Here is a 17,320-nt window from a genome sequence, read left to right as displayed (position 1 = left end):
CTTTCCTTCCACTCAACTTTCTGCTAACACGCTTGGATACAGCACTCTGTGAACAGCCAGCTTCTTTGGCAATAATGTTTGTGGCTTACCCTCCTTGTGAAGGGTGTCAATGATTGTCTTCAGATCAGCAGTCTTCCCCATGATTTTGTAGCATAGTGAACCAAACTGAGAGACCATTTTGAATGCTCAGGAAATCTTTGCATGTGTTTTGAGTTGATTAGCTGATTGGCATGTCACCTTATTTTAATTTGTTGTGCTCGTGAATTTGTGGGTTTTTGTTAAATGTGAGACAAAATCATCACAATTAAAAGAACCGAAAGACTTAAACTACTTTAGTCTTTGTGCATTGAATTTATGTAATATACGAGTTCCACTATTTGAGTTGAATTACTGAAATAAATGAAATTTTCCACAATATTCTAATTTATTGAGATGCACCTTAATATAATGGGAGCTTCATAGGATGGGTTTTCATAGCCGGGCAGCCCGAGAGGATGAGTGTGGATGGAGGGGTGTTAAGCACGCTGTTCATGTTCTGTGAAGTGCCGAATCATACTTCTCTGTTTGGCAGTCTTATGGACAAGTCCCGGTTTGGTGGATGGTGGAAGAATGTTTCCTGCCTGACTACACTGTGCCAACTGTATAGTTTGGTGGAGGAGGGATAATGTTTTTTTTTTGGTGTTGGGGGGGGGGGGGGGGGGTTTGGACCAGGTCCCTTCATCCAGTGATGGAAAAGCTTAATGTTTCAGCATACCAAAACATTTTGAACAATGCTATGCTTCCATCTTTGTGGGAACCATTTGGGAAAGGCCCTTTTCTATTCTAGCATGACTGTCCACTATGATCCATGAAGACATGGTTGGATGAGTTTAGTATGGAAGAACCCTGACCTCAACTCCATTGACGACATTTGGGATGTACTAGAATGGAGATTGCAAACCAGACCTTCTCGTCCAACTTCAATTGGACCTCACAAATGCTGCAAAATTCCCACTGAAACACTCATATGGAAAATCGTATCGAAAACCTTCCCAGAAGAATGAAAGCTGTTGTAAATGCAAAGGAGGGAACAACTCCATATTATTGTCCATGTATTTAGAAAGCAATGTCATTAAATGGTCAGATGTCCCAGTACATACATTTATTTATTCACCAAACCCATTTTTATGAACTTTGCAAGCATTAACTCTAAACCCTGGTAGCTGTAAATCAAATTGTTATCAGATGAACGGCACTGAAAATCTAGAGAGAAATTACTGACTGCACTCTCTCTGACTGGCTAGGCAATAAATTGCCATAATGTAAAACTGACCTTCTTATTCTCTCATTTCCCTCCAAAAACAAATATGTCTGAATGGTTCGCCACAACACACAATGTACATTTGTTCAACTGCAGCCACACTCTTTCAAATCTAATTTTAGAGTGTGAATGTTGTGTCAGTGCAGCTCTAGTGCTTAGCTTTAGCAATTAGCGCTAGTGAGCAGTATGGTTATTAACTCTTCATCACAGAAAATGGGATCTTGCTTCTGTGCTGGCATGTCCTGGCGCGCAATAATGCCCGCTGGTTAAAATGCCCCATGGCTCCTTGACTGACATAGCGATGTTTGCTGGATGGTTGAGCTGGCACAGAGATGGCCAATCTGAGTCACGCAAAAAGAGAGAGACCGACACACACGTCGGACGCTTACACACCCACCTGCAGCAAAAGTTGCCGCGCCAAAGCCCTGAAGAGGCTTACTCACCAGTGAGACTCCTCTTTCATTCGTTCAGCCAGATCCCAGCAGAGGCACCCCTTTCTCTCCTCTGCTCCTGAACCGTATCAGGCCCCCCATGCTCAGACAAGCTCCCCTGTTGATGGAGGTGATTGGGAAGACGGTGAAACTGCTTGACTCTCAAGAAGGGCCAGGGATGCAGACCTGAAACCAAGTCATCTGTTAGCAATCGAGAAATGGGGCCTGATATTAAAATGTCATGCGGGTCACTGACTGAGGTCTCTACACCCCATAAGAAGCCCTACCATTTCAAGACACTACTTTCCAGCTGCAAAAATGCATCAGGAGGGTATAGGAAAATCTCTATATACTGTAGTACGTTTAAGAGAAAAGCCTTTTGTAATGACGTAAATGTAATTATGGTACCAGTGGGTGGCTTGAGTGGTTTAGAAAACCCAAGGAACAAGTTGCGATGGTGAATTTTTATGTTTGTAAACACTTCCAAGTAGCCAAGCAGCACTGACGGATGCTTTCAGACCAATTTCTGATCTGCAATCCAAAAAACATTCAAGGTAATTTTGTGTATGGATGGAGGAAAATAGTGAAAAGGGTGGGAAAATAATCCTTAAATGTGAAAGAAGAAGTTAAGTTGCTGTCCCTGACAAGAGTTTATAGAAAATGAGTAAGGCGTGATTCTTTTCCTACATTACCGCAAGGCCGTGGTAAGCCTTTGAGTGTGAAAAAATAGGCTAAAACTTCAGCAAAGGCAGATAATATGGGAGAAGAGCGGATAAGCACAGATCTAATGTCACAACAACGTGGCACAAAAACGCGTCAAGGGCCCAAAGCCGCTCTTCATCAAACCCTGTTATTTAAACATTTAACGCAACAGTGGAGGGGAGAGGCAGGAGATGATGATGATTTGCGATTTAATGATTCCATCACTGTATTAGGGGATTAAGATGTCCGTGGAAATAGATTAGTTCTACATCCATTTTCACTCTGACTGGCAGAGACCCAAAAAGCTCAGAGATGGAAATATGAAGAATGAGGCGTGCTGTGACAGATGGAGCACAAGTGACCTGAAGAGCACCAGTAAGAGTACTACCGCCACCTGCTGGTTTTGACAGAAACATATCCCCTAAAGTGACTGGTTTAAAGGAGCTGCTCAAAATAAAAATAGAAATCTGTCACTATTTATTCACCTTCATTAGCTTTCAAAACAGTTATTTTTCTGTGGAACTCAAAAACGTAGTGAACATGTCTGTGAAGCTTAAAAGTCAATGAGTTTAAGTTGAAAACCAGACGAGTCAATAAATCATTCTTTTGAGTCAGTATATAATAAAACAGAATGATTGGGTTCACAAATGGAACGGAATGACTCAATGTGAGTTCAACTCACTGACTGTATGATCCAGTCACAGTGGTTCTTGAGTTAACAGCTCACTGGAAGTCAAGATTATCTGATACATCAAATTTCAGTTTGTTTCTCACACATAGCTATATCGTCAGGAGTCTCGGAAAATTCCACCATATTTTTCAACATAAAGTGCGCAAAACTTTTGATTCATTAGCTACTATTCAGTAGGTAAATAGAAGAATAAAATGGTAAAACTGTGCATAAAAGTGTGTTTATGATTACGTTAAATTCAAATAATATGATAATAAATGCAAGTTTGCAACATCAAAGAGCAATATGGTCTGTTTTAGTTTAAGCTTAGCACCTCCAATTTAATTCTATTAAAAATACTTAAGGATACTTTTATGGTGTTTTGTGTCTTTTTTTGGGGGGGGCTGGAAAATTGTCTGAAGATTCTTTGTTTTCCACTGAATAAAGTAGCTCATCTGGATTAGGAACAACATAAGGGTAGGTAAAAGTCCAGACCATCATCTGATCGCACAATCAATACATGGACATTCACAGGCTCTTGCACTGCCGAATAAATAAAAAGAGGGCACAAAGTCTTGAGGAAGTGAGGGAACTATTATTAAATGATCAAATCTTCAGTAATGACTCACTCTTCTCGAAGCCATCAACTTGAGCGATCTCAAGTCATTTCGCTTTGGCTTATGCAAGGTTTAATTACAAGAGCGTGACCCTCCTTCTGCTGTTCCTGATAACATCAGCGTTGTGGCGGGAATGGTCACATGCTAAAACACGCTGGGGCTCAAGAGTCAATTAGTCGAGAGAACAAAGGAGACCTAGAAGGATGAGAAAAAGACAAATAGAAGACGAATCCTGCAAAGGAAATAAACAGCAACTTGGGCAAATTAAGAGGTTGGGTGGGGGGGGGGGGGGTTGGGGGTAAATGCAAAAGAAAAAAAAAACACAAAAGTGGCAGCAAGTTCATTAATTAGAATTTCAAATCGGACAAACTTGAGATGACAGCAGCGCGCTTGTCAAATCAGATCATGGCCTAGCAGAGCGGAGAACCTCCCAGTGCTTGGAGGCAAAAGCAGGAACAGCTCAACGCAAACAGCTTCCTGGGGACTGTGTGTGTAGATGCACGTATGAGCGTAAGTGTGTGCGATTACTACAGTGTGTAAGCCATCTTCATCGCCTCTGATTACTGCGGCCCGCCTTTTTCCCGCCTGTGCGCCCAGAGATGTCACTCTCCCACTAAATGAGAAGTGACAATTAAAACATTCTCTTAAGGCGCTCCAAATCAAGACTTGCTGGCAAGGCTGGCTGATTGCCGTTCACCACAGGGCTGGAGCTAGTGAGGTGAGAGGCCACAGAAACTGTCTGATCTGCCCCCCGGGCATGGAACGAGGGGTTAAAGTGATGATGGCTGTCCTCAGGCCCAGCACCAGTGGGTAAGACACAGTAACACATGCTCTTAGGGAACTGGAGGGTCAGTGAAGGAAGAAAGTGGGCTGAAAATGTGTCTTTAAGGGAAATGAGGGGGGATATTAAGGACTAGATTGACTGTGTGCTACATTAGTTGCTGTGGGGTAAATGAAGAGAGAGTGAGAAAGCGAGAAAAATGATTTTTAAGGTTCAGCTGAGTCAAGCCAATTTCACCAAGCACATCTTCAATCAGTCAAAAGGGTTGGGGATCAAGAACCAAGAACCTTTCAAAAGAAATGCTGGAAACAAATAGCATTGGTTTCATTAATTGCTCTTGAGCATGCCTGTGGATGAACATGCCTGTGCTCTTATGAGCAGCTCATTTTAGTGAAACAAGCAGCTATGATTTAAACCTGTGTAGTTACTAGACTGATTGTTCTAATCAGTGCTGCTATTTTTAACTAAAACTACTGTTTAAATTTTTTTTAATTGTGCTAATTGAAATACAGCTGAAATAAATGAAATAAATCTAAATATTACATGGCATGAATGTAAATATACAGTACATTTCCTGGCAAAAACACACCACTGCTTACTGAAAAAGAGAGCTTGAGAAAGGGATATGAATTTGACTCTGTGTGTGGGGCACAGTAGAGAAAAAGAGGTTGTTTGGGCAGGATACCAGGTCAGTCAGCAGACAGCTGTAGCACTGAGAGAGATGAAGCCGAACTAGCCTGGCCTCAGTGAGGGCACAAAGATCCAGACCCCCACCCAACAGAGACCAAAGTTTCGGAGCACAGCCAATGAAGGATCCATTTCAGATTTATCTAAACTCTATAAAGTAGAACAGAGGTCATCGACTGGACAGGATGAGAACAAAGGGGCAACAAGTCTGGGCCTATCGCTGTTGCACCTTTACAGAGAAATGCAGTTATTATTATTAAATTACAGTTATTCTAGAGACAAGGACAATATATGTATTACAGAGACTCCTGGAAGTATTTTGACATTGTAAAAAACAAAAAAACTAAAAAAAAACATGAATGTCTGAATGTCATTGAATGAAATATCAAACCAAGAGGGATCAGCAATCTGCCAATGGATGCTACATTTTTTCTCTGAAACAACTTGAAAAAATATTTTTCTAATGTGACATTACATTTTATCTTCCAGTTTTGACTTGATAGACTTGATCTTACAATTACATTTCTTTTTATTTATCATACCTGTGACTATATCTCAAAAGGTGACTTTATATCTTACAATTGTATTTTTCTTAAAATTGATCTAAATTCTGTAATTCCACTTTATATCTTACGATGTGACTTGATTTCTTATTTCAAACTTACAATTGACCATTTTTTACAGAAATGCTATGAACATTCCACTAACGTTTGACAACCAGATACAAGAACATTATATCTATTTTTTATATAATTTAAAACCTTAGGAACTGTGTTTGAGCTTCCTTTCTTACATCTTATTATATTATGCACAGACGTAAATTTTTTTCAAATGTCCAAATAGATTTCAAGGCCACTGCAGATAGAGACAACAAACATTCTGACGTCCGATGCCCGAAAGGAGTGAGCAACACAACAAAACAAGTTCCTGGATGCTTTCCATGTTACATTGTTTAAGCCGAGATTTACAGGAACGTTTAGACGGCGAGTGCCCGCTGGCTTGGCGCTGTCAAGCGTTTGCAGCTTTAATCTGATCTATTATGCTGATGAGTTTGACTCGTTTCCAGAGCCTTCAGTGGCTTCACACTCACACAGCGAGCTGGCAGCCGACTCCATCACCTGCGCTGGTGAGCACACCGACACTTTGTCACTCAGTCACACCTGATCTGAGTCCAAAAGTGGGTTGTTCACACCAATTCTAGTTCACGTTCTCTCCTCGTGGTTGCCAGATTACTCCTTTGTCTGTGAAAATTTAAGTAAGAGAAGGTGTGCTTCTCTTCCTTCCTGGGATCCTTTGCGTGTATGTGTGTGCGTGTGTTTGGAAGAGAGGCATGAATGAATTAATGATGTCTAAAGTAAGTAGGGCATGTTATAATGATGAATGTGTGTAAAGTGTGTTCATAGGACAGCAGAGCAGGAAGTAAGTGTGAGCGAGTGGAGCTCAGCTTCAGCCCTGCAGCTTCTAAACTCTAAGAGACGCTCTCCAACAAACCCTCTCATATATCATCACAATGCACAGTCCCAGCACTCCTCTCCCTCGTTCCTATGTGCTCTCGCTCCCCCTTCAGCATACATGCACATTTTCTACAAGATGCTAAAGCATAACCAAACTTAAATGAATGGTTCAATCACAAATTACATCATACAATCACCAACATGTCATGCCAAGCCTGTATGACTTTCTTACTTTCCCTGGAATGGGGAAAGAAAAGTTTAGCAGATCATCCCAGGTGCAATGTGCAAAAATGCATAAAGGAATTGCATGGCTTCAGGGAACTTAATGCACATGTTGTATGGATCACTTATGGTGCTATGTGTCAATAATGTTTCAACCTTTATTGTATGGGAAACAGTATCTGTGAACTTCTGCTTATAAAAAAAAAACATTTAAAGCTGCAGTAGGTAACTTTTGTAAATATATATTTTTTACATATTTGTTAAACCTGTCATTATGTCCTGACAGTAGAATATGAGCCACATAATCTGTGAAAAACGCTCCTCCCAGTGGTCCTGTTGCCATTTGCAGTTACGGACCGCTCCCGGTAAGAAATCAACCAATCAGAGCTGCGGTCAGTAACTTTGTTTGTGTTTAAAATGTAGAAAAATGTATATAATAAGCGAGTACACCATGAATCCATTTTCCAAACCGTGTTTTTAGCTTATAGGTGAATCACTAGGGTACACCTATAATAAGTGTTTATATTCGGACTATTTTAGATTGCTTCGGGGGTACCGCGGCGGAGTAACCCAGTACCTTTGTGATTCTTCATTAGACATAAACAGAGAGAAGTAGTTCCGGCTACAATGTTCTTCCGCAAGACGCAAGCAGTTCTGTTTATTAACCGCTAGAGCGTCAAAAGTTCCTTACCGCAGCTTTTAGTTCCATAGAAGATAGTCACATGGGCTTGGAACAACATGACAATTTTCAAATTGTCAAATATTCTAAATGCAGAATATAATGTACATAATGTATAATCAGACATTCTTGAAATATTCTGGTATAGCTTAATGGAATACTCAAAACATACATTGATATAAACGCTACCATATACATATATACACATATATAATACATATTAAATTATATACATTATATTATATTATTATAGTGTTCCTGTAACTCAACAGTGTTCCTGTAGCTCAATTGGTAGAGCACTGCGTTATCAAGCGCAAGTTTGGGGGTTTGATTCCTCGGGAACACATGATAGGTAAAAGTTGATAGCCTGAATGCACTGTAAGTCATTTTGGATAAAAGCGTCTGCTAAATGCATAAATTTAATTTAATTTAATTAACATATTATATATAATATTAGAAATTTAAATTTTTAATGTTCATTTTAACTGTATATTTATCAAAGAGTCTTAACCACTGACAAAATATTGCTTAACTGTTTTCATCATCGATGATAATGATAAAGTTTCTTAAACACCCAATCAGCATTTTAGAATTATTTCTGAAGGATCATGTGACACTGAAAATTGGAATATAGTTGTTTCAAATTGGAATATTTCACAGTATTATGTTTTTTGATACAAATAAACACAGCTTTGGTGAGAATAAAAGACTCTTTTCAAAAACGTTAATAAATCAAATTCCATTCATTTGAACCCAAGATGATAGAAAGTAAAAATGTGAGGGATAGAATGTCATAGAAGCTGAGGATAAGGTATCTCAGAGGTCACAAGAAACCTTGCAATCTGCTCTTCTTGACTGCAAAAGGACAAACTATCCAAAGGGAAATCTGCAAACTAAGCTATAGGGGGAAAAAAAGCTCAAAAACAAAACATCTCCCGTCCACGACAGCCATGAAGACAAATCCAATTATTTGTGTCTCATGTTGCAAATTTGTTCTAATGGATGGAATAGGAAAATAAATAAGTGCCTGCAAAAGGAAACAAAGAGAAGCGATTTCTAATTAACATGAAAGAGAGACGAAGAGACGTGTTAGTAAACCCATCTTTCATCCTTCTCCACTCCTCATAGCCGGCGCATTTGTTTGTGCCGAATGTTGTCTTTCAGAGGGAAGCGTGTTTCCGTTTCGCCGGCAAATTAAATGTCAACAGATTTATAACATCAGCTCCAATCTAATTTTTTTCTGGAGCGTTTTGTCGATTTTATTGTTCATTAAGCGTTTTTTTCTTTCTTTGCATTGCTTGCGCTCAAGCGGCTTTTTTTGTCACATCTTGGCTTTGAAGATCACAAAAGCTCGGGACAATAATTAGGTTTAGTGTAATTACGAACTGAGCATAATGAAAGAGTTGAAGGGAAATGTCTGGCCCTATCTGCTCACTGCCTCTCTCCAGATAACCATTAATCCCACATTAGCCCTGCACTGTCACTCTAAACAACGGCTTTGAGTATGATCAGATGACCCCGACCAGGTCACACACAAATGCTGAATGTGATATCAGAGATGTGGAGAGAGGTCAGATCGCTCCAGCTGCTGTGTAAAACACTGAAGTTTAGATGCTGTCAGCACTAAACCCTAAACAACCATAGTAATGAGAAAGGAAAAAGTCATCTATCCATGCTAAAAGTCGGGGCTGGCCTCACACACACATAAACCAGCAATATCTGGTTTTCTGTTGCTCAACTCAAGCCAAGTTGAACAAAACACATGGTGAACAGTTTTTTTTTCTTTCTCATTTTGACAAGAAAACACCTTTTCGATTAGCTTTATAAATACCCCAGTAACTTACCTGATTTAGGGCTTTTATACTCTTCATGCTGTGTGTCAATGAGCATGTCTGTAGACAAGAGCTGTTTCCGCTGCGTAGTGTAGATCATACTACAGAGCAAAAAATTATGTTTGCTAGTTAATTTTCTCAAACCTATTAGACAACTGAATATTATTATAAAGTCTTAAATACACTGACAGACAGACGATAGATAGCTGGATAGAGAGATATGACAACATCATATTTACAAAACAATATCAATGATCCAAACAAATGTAATGATGTTATTGTCTGTCTATGTAACACGTGGCTGCGTTTGTCATGACAATGTCACGCTCCTGTTTCAGTGTCTGGATAGACATGTGGTGTGTAAAAGCACACAGATGAAACTCCAGATGGCGAGGACAGACCTGTGCAGTGCGATGCAGGGAAGAACAGAATGGGTGTGTGGACAGGTTCCCAAAAGGCTGGATGTGTGGCTTCTGCCAGCCTTCCTCAAGACGAGCGAGGACTGTCCCACACATGTGAAGTGCAAATTACCTTTGATCAGCAGATTATTTTAGGATAATTAATTTATCACACTTATAACATCGCCCCTCAAAGGTTTACTCACTTTGCAATGGGGTAGTGGCTGGAATGATAAGCATCAATTTAGGGAAACTGGTGCAGTTTTGCAGAACAGGAGATCACCTCGAGCTGTCCCTGAAAAAAAAAGAGGATTCAGTTCAATATTATGTTGACAAATAGACACTCTTATAACTCTGAAAACCTCATTATGACTAGAACGTGTCATGCTTTTTGAAAATAACCTTACCATAACCAGTTGTAAATGTCTAGTGTGATGAGACAGTATGAGAAACAGAAATAGTTGTAAAGTAACGTTAGCTAAATTTTAATACTACAGTATATAACGCATTTCAAAATGATTCCGGTTTACAATTGGCAGTTGGAATGAGGCTAACTGTTAACTGACTCACCTCGGAATACATTATTTTTAGTTTACTTAATCATAAACCCAAACAGTTTAACGTGAATTGCAATGTGGTGAAGATGATGAAAACACACTGCGTGCTGAAAAAACGAAGACGACTTCGCGCCATCTTGTGTAAAAAGACAATATTGCTGCAACCGTCAAAGTTTTATTAAGCGTGACCAGGAGATGGCAATATTGAACCTTTTATGCAAGTTTATTTCTTAGAAAATCAACAACACTTCTCTGGACTATTGTATCAAGCAGATGAGTACACTTTTATTGTTTGTTTGGCATTTCTTCACCACATTTTCTTCTGGGGACATGTCCTCCTGATAACCGTGCTCCGCTTAGAGCTGAGTGATTGTTTTCCATCTCGCGTGCGTCATCGCCATAGTGACAGGAGGACGCGCGCCTGCTGCCTGGGAGCTCGTAAATACTGTGTGAGCCAAGTTTTAACAATGGTTTAAAGAAAAATATTAGTAATAGTACGAACAAACCTGCATATATACATATATAAATATATACACACACACATTTGTTTTTGTGAAAAGTGGGGACATCCCATATTAGGCGTAATGGTTTTTATACTGTACAAACTGTATATTCTATGGCCCTTCACCAACCCTACACCTAACCCTCACAGGAAACTTTGTGCATTTATACTTTCTCAGAAAAAAAAACTCATTCTGTATGAGTTTTGAAAAATGGGACATGGGTTAATGTCCTCATAAATCACCCTCTGTGTCATACCCATGTCATTATACAGAGCTGTGTCCTGATATGTCACAAAAACAAGAGCACACACACAAACACACACACACACTTCGTAGAAAATGTATAGAACAACCTCAAACTTTTAATCAAAATAAAAATAAAAATTAATTGAAAGAAAAATAATCTCCTCAGATTTCACACTATAAATAATAAGCATTTTGAATCCAGTCTGCAAAAAACAAAGGAGGAAACATCAGCGAGGCTGAGAGGGAGAGACTGCAAAGAGAGGCAGATGAACAAAGACGGAGAGAGGAAGGTACATCTGTAATATTTATTCAATTAAATCCGTTTTTAATCGAAAATAAATCTGTATACTGTGTTTCTGTCCTGTAGAAGAAGCTTATATCATCGCTGAGCGTGAGGAGAATTAACGGCTGGAGAGGGAGCGAATAGAACAAGAGAAACAAGAGCAACTCGAGTTTAAGGTCTTTTATTTGAACATTCATAGTCGTGTTGCAGACGTTTCCCTGCAGGATTTAGTGTCATATGCAGCTGTCTGTACTGATGGATTGCTTGTGACAAGTTTAAATGTGATGATTGATTGACACCTGTCAAAATCCACAGGACAGAGAGCGCAGAGAGGATGAGCTGAATGAACTGCGGCACATTCTAGATGAGAATGACTCTGCAGTCACTGCGTGGGAATCTGAATGCAGGGACAAAGCTAAGGTATAAGACTCATGAAACCCTATTCAGATGCCTCAGGCTGATACTGGGGCTACAGGTATGTTAAATGCTGATTTGGGCTGTGGTCGTTACATGCGTTGCGACGGCAGCCCAGATCCATCAGTGCAGCCAGAAATCAACTCCTTCATCAGTTTGTGGAGAGAAGGCTCAGAATCCCAAATCCATCAGGTCTTGGAGAACTGTGCTCTGGGTCTTCAGGTGAGACCAATACTATGGATCTGCTGTTTTAATAGTTTATTCAAGTTAGTTATTGATTAAAGAGATGCTAATATAGTTCTCGTTCTTGGTGTGAATGGACCTTTCTCTTGGACAGTTGAGAAACAAACTGCACTTTCTCTTGAGCAAGGTTCCTGACCCCAGTGTTGCTCAGCAGTATCGAGAAACACTCCTGTGTCTACAGAGTCTTATCCACTGCAAACCTAACCAGGCCACTGAGGAGCTTTTGAAGGCAAGAGATCTTCCTATGAAGCTCAGGGCTGGGAAATGAGAGAGGTACATCTTTGGATGTAATCTAGGACGGTCTGCAAGAGATCAAAGAGAATAATATCCATTAATTGTCATTTACTATTGCCCCTCATCATAGCTGTTAGAAACCGGTCTCCAGGTCTTCCCCTATACCACCCAGCAGTCTCGTGCTCAGAGCTCTGCATCAGTAAGGCTGGATGAACACAGTAGCACTGTTGCCTCGTTGTCTGTAGGGGTCACTGTAGATCTGCCTGACTCAATATTGTTCTGGAGGATCCACGTGGCACGTTGGGATCCTACAGTGGTGGACGAAGTACACAAATCAAGTACTTGAGTAAAAGTACAGATACATATGGTAAAATATTACTCCAGTAAAAGTAAAAGTACTCCTTTTTCAATTTTACTCAAGTGAAAGTACAAAAGTACTCAATTTTTTATGTACTTAAGTAAAAAAGTACTGCAAGATAGATGTTTGCAATTTTATATAGGCTACTTAATTTAATTTTATATTAGCACATTTTTTTTATAATCCTACTGCTCAAAATACCTTGGATTTTTTTCCAAAATAACCACTATATGGAGTCAAGATATTTTTGTTGTTGATATGGACTACGCTGATGAGAGTAATGTTCACTGTGAAGCTTACACTGTGATGTACCTGAGAGAAAACAGAGATGACCATCTGATTGTCACCAGTAAGAAAAAAGTATTTTAAAGTTAGTTGTTTTACAGAACATCAAAGTTACAGTACAGACCAAAAGTTTGGGCACACCTTCTCATTCAAAGAGTTTCCTTTATTTTCATGACTATGAAAATTATAGAGTCACACTGAAGGCATCAAGGGCTATTTGAGCAAGAAGGAGAGTGATGGGGTGCTGCTCCAGATGACCTGGCCTCCACAGTCACTGGACCTGAACCCAATCGAGATGGTTTAGGGGTGAGCTGGACCGCAGACAGAAGGCAAAAGGGCCAACAAGTGCTAAGCATCTCTCGGGGAACTCCTTCAAGACTGTTGGAAGACCATTTCAGGTGACTACCTCTTGAAGCTCATCAAAAATTGCCAAGAGTGTGCAAAACAGTAATCAAAGCAAAAGGTGGCTACTTTGAAGAACCTACAATATGACATATTTTCAGCTTCTCACTTTTTTGTTATGTAGATAATTCCATATATAATTCAACATGTGTTAATTCATAGTTTTGATGCCTTCAGTGTGAATCTACAATTTTCATATTCATGAAAATAAAGAAAACTCTTTGAATGAGAAGGTGTGTCCAAACTTTTGGTCTGTACTGTATATATGACATGATAATAAGGCCTGAAGTTAGGAAGAACATTTTAAGGAAAAAAATAATAAAACAAATTTCATAATGATTTTTTCCTTCTCAAATCTTGTCTGTGGTTTAAAAACACCCCTAGCCAAACGGGGTGCATCTCTTCCCACTGATAATTACTGTAGTTACCATGTTCTGAACATCACATCATTTATTTTCTAACCAGATGTAATCTATATATATATATATATATATATATATATGTATGGCTGAATAAAAATATTTGGACATTATAAAAATTACATCAACTTAGCACTAACAGGCTTGTTAGCTAGACAGTTAGCATCAGCTAACAATATTTACTTATTTTCAGTACGATGAACATTCATCTACTCGTCTAGTTAATCCAAACAATATACATATGTATAACGTTACTGTCGATAAACAATATAAAAACAGACGTAACATAGGACATTTTAATAAAACTGTTAACATTACGGCAGCGGTGAATTTGAACGTGCATGAGTTATTGTATTTAATCTGTGTTATTTTATGGTTTTTTTTGTTGTTGTTGTTTTTTACCTAAAATTGATGTGTCTGCATCGTCTGTACTCGAGCATTTCAGTGGGCTTAAATAGATCTCTCTTTACAACGGATTTAGTTCCCAAACAACTGACAGTTTTGACCTAAATATGATTTTCAGTTACAATAATTAATCCAAAATTTCGACATAACTTACTTTTAGCAACGTCAGACGCACGCACGCTCACAGGATCTCCCGGTTCTTACTTCTGGAGACTCGCACTAAACGGTTCATTTGAATCAGTGAGTGGTCGACTCCAGAACAGCTGCAATCGGATCATTCTAATTCCTAAACGAATCGTTTGGTGCGATTCGCGATCCGATTTAAAAGTTTATTTTGAAAAGACTCGGTTCGTTCATGATGAATCAGACACCGCTTCTGCGTGTCGGAGCACGTGATATATTATAGGGAGTAACGATATGTTTTATGAAATGTAGTGAAGTAAAAAGTACGATTTTATTCTTTGGAATGTAGTGAAGTAAAAGTAAAAGTTGCTCAAAATAAAACTACTCCAGTAAAGTACAGATACTTGAAAAATTTACTTAAGTACAGTAACGAAGTAAAGCTACTCCGTTACTGTCCACCACTGGGATCCTATCAGTGTACAATTCACAACACACATGTAGCATCAGATTGTGTATTGTATATACAGCATTTGCTTTAAACCCTCCCTGTTAAAGCTGCAGTAGGGAACTTTTGACGCTCTAGTGGTTAATAAACAGAACTGCTCGCGTCTTGCGGAAGAACATTGTAGCCGGAGCTACTTCTCTCTGTTTATGTCTATGAAGAATCACAAAGGTACTGGGTTACTCCGCCGCGGTACCCCCGAAGCAAATAAACATAAACACTTATTATAGGTGTACCCTAGTGATTCAGGACAAGCTAAAAACACGGTTTGGAAAATGGATTCATGGTGTACTCGCTTATTATGTTCATTTTTCTACATTTTGAACACAAACAAAGTTACGGACCGCAGCTCTGTTTGGTTGTTTTTTACCGGGAGCGCATGACTTTCTGCAAATGGCAATAGGACCACTGGGAGGAGCCAGAGCAGCTTGATTTTTTTCACAGATTATCTGTCTCATATTCTACTGTCAGGACATAATGACAGGTTTAATAAATATGTTAAAAAATTTTTTTTTTTTACAAAAGTTCCCTACAGCACCTTTAATTTCACATCTTAATATTTGACTGCATGCCTGTTTATAGCACATCTGTTTCTGCAGGTCAGCACTGGCGGGCAGACTGCATTTCTGAGGCATCGTATAACACAGAGACCCGCATCTCCTTTAAGATGAATGCATTCTATGCCTTCACATTACTGCAGGAGTCATACTCTAACATGCCTTTTCAGTCATGGGAGCTGAGGCCTCTGGGCCAAGACTCAGCTTTGTTCACAATCACTGGAGCTCTTATTCAAGTCAGCATCACTGTCAAGGCAAGAGAGGCCCTGTCCAAAAACACACATCTGAAAAATCGTTTAAATATCTACTTTAAAACATAGAAATGTGGAACTTTTCTGTAGTCGTGTTGGTTTCATATAATGGTTTTGAACATTTTATTTTATACATGTATTCACAATTTTTTAAGGATATGCAAGTTACAAATTTAATACATTTCTTGATGATAATTCTTACAATTAACTAGTTGCTTATTAGAATGCCCATTATTAACATATTAACAGTTTATTATTACTTTTAAAACATACAAGCATATTCTGCAACCAATAACTAATACCTAAAATTAACAACTACCTTACTATTAATAAGCAACAAATTAGGAGTTTGAGGCAAAGTCTCAGTTAATGGGTTGTTAATAGCAAGAATTGGATTTTAAAATAAAGTGTGACAAAAAAGTGAATATATCACTGACTAGATGCACTCAAATTATTGCATGATTGAACTGCATTTTTTTAATATTTCTAAATAACCACCAATTCAAGGCCAGGCTGTTTTCCATACATGTGGGAAGTATGGGAAGTGGATGAGTCCCTCAGATCTGGGGAAGGCCATGCAGAGAACTGGAATCAATATATGTGAACGAGTATTCAGACAAGTACGTCAGCATCAACCCAAAGATAACCAAGGGGCTGAATTGCCTTACACTCAAAAACATTTTCTGTATTGTCATTAAATTGTTCCATGAACTTTTAACATTAAGTACTGATCCGTTAACAGTCTATTACACAGAAGGTTCTTCATAGTGGAAAAAGGTTGATGTGAACCTTCCTTTTGGACCCTTATTTCAGAGTGTAGAGTTTCCTCATTAATTCCTTTTTAAATAGACCAGCTATACAAACCCAAGATGTAACTTTTTATTTATGTTCTTTCCACTTCTTGGACCCATTAATAGAGCACACAGTGTATGAACAAATGGCTCTAATGTCCTCAGCCATGGCTTTTTCATGGAGCCGCTGGAACACACAATGCGGACAAGAGCATCTTGTTCTTCAGGTCTGTCATACACACAGACTGACTGAAGCACTACTGAACTACTCTATACATAGCAGTACCTTTGACCTTTATCTTTTTGAGTCTGTAGGCCTGTGAACAGTTGGAGGCCGGGCCTGTGGCTGAAGAGACATGGTCTCTTTACCTGCTGCGTGCTCAGAGGAACCTGCATCTGAAGATGGAGGAGCATGACAACAGCTTCTCTCCTGAGCTGGCCAAGGGCAGGGAGTCCACTCCACCTTTCTGCACATGCTCAAACAGGACATGAGCCCCGAGGGCCAAGCCAGAGTCCGTCAGTCTCACCATCTCTGCACAGACACTGGAAAGAGGCTCCTGTGTGCAACACGTGTCCTTACATACTCCTAAAAGAGGAGAAAGCATACGCATCCAGAAAGACTACATGCATACACACTAATATCTCAAGTATTTGATACCCGTTTTGAAGTCATTGCTACATCTTGATGATATGCTGAGATGTAATAACACCCTGTAAAATTTATTATAAGCAGTGGGACCCAAATAATACTTTGAATAATTATTTCTAAGATAAGCAATAAATATATACACAGTAGATAGAAACTAATAACAGCATGTGCACCAAATTCTTCATGGGGAAACGGTTCCTACATGCCAGAATATTACAGAAACTTGCAAGTGTATTTAATTCTAAAAACTTTAAAAACAAATTAGATTTTATTATATTATCAAAAACAACTAAATAAGAACACACCCAAGCATGAGTATTAAACA

General features: G+C 39.1%; 1 pseudogene; it reads left to right on the top strand.

The window, feature by feature from the left end:
* The first annotated feature begins 9,761 nt into the window (after positions 1 to 9,761).
* Positions 9,762 to 16,936, top strand: LOC127956562 (dynein axonemal intermediate chain 7-like; annotated as a pseudogene).
* The last annotated feature ends 384 nt before the right edge of the window (positions 16,937 to 17,320 follow it).

This window comes from Carassius gibelio, chromosome B4, assembly GCF_023724105.1.
Source record: "Carassius gibelio isolate Cgi1373 ecotype wild population from Czech Republic chromosome B4, carGib1.2-hapl.c, whole genome shotgun sequence".
Lineage (NCBI taxonomy): Eukaryota > Metazoa > Chordata > Actinopteri > Cypriniformes > Cyprinidae > Carassius > Carassius gibelio.
Note: the sequence above shows the minus strand (reverse complement) of the source record. Positions and strands in the feature narration are given on the sequence as shown.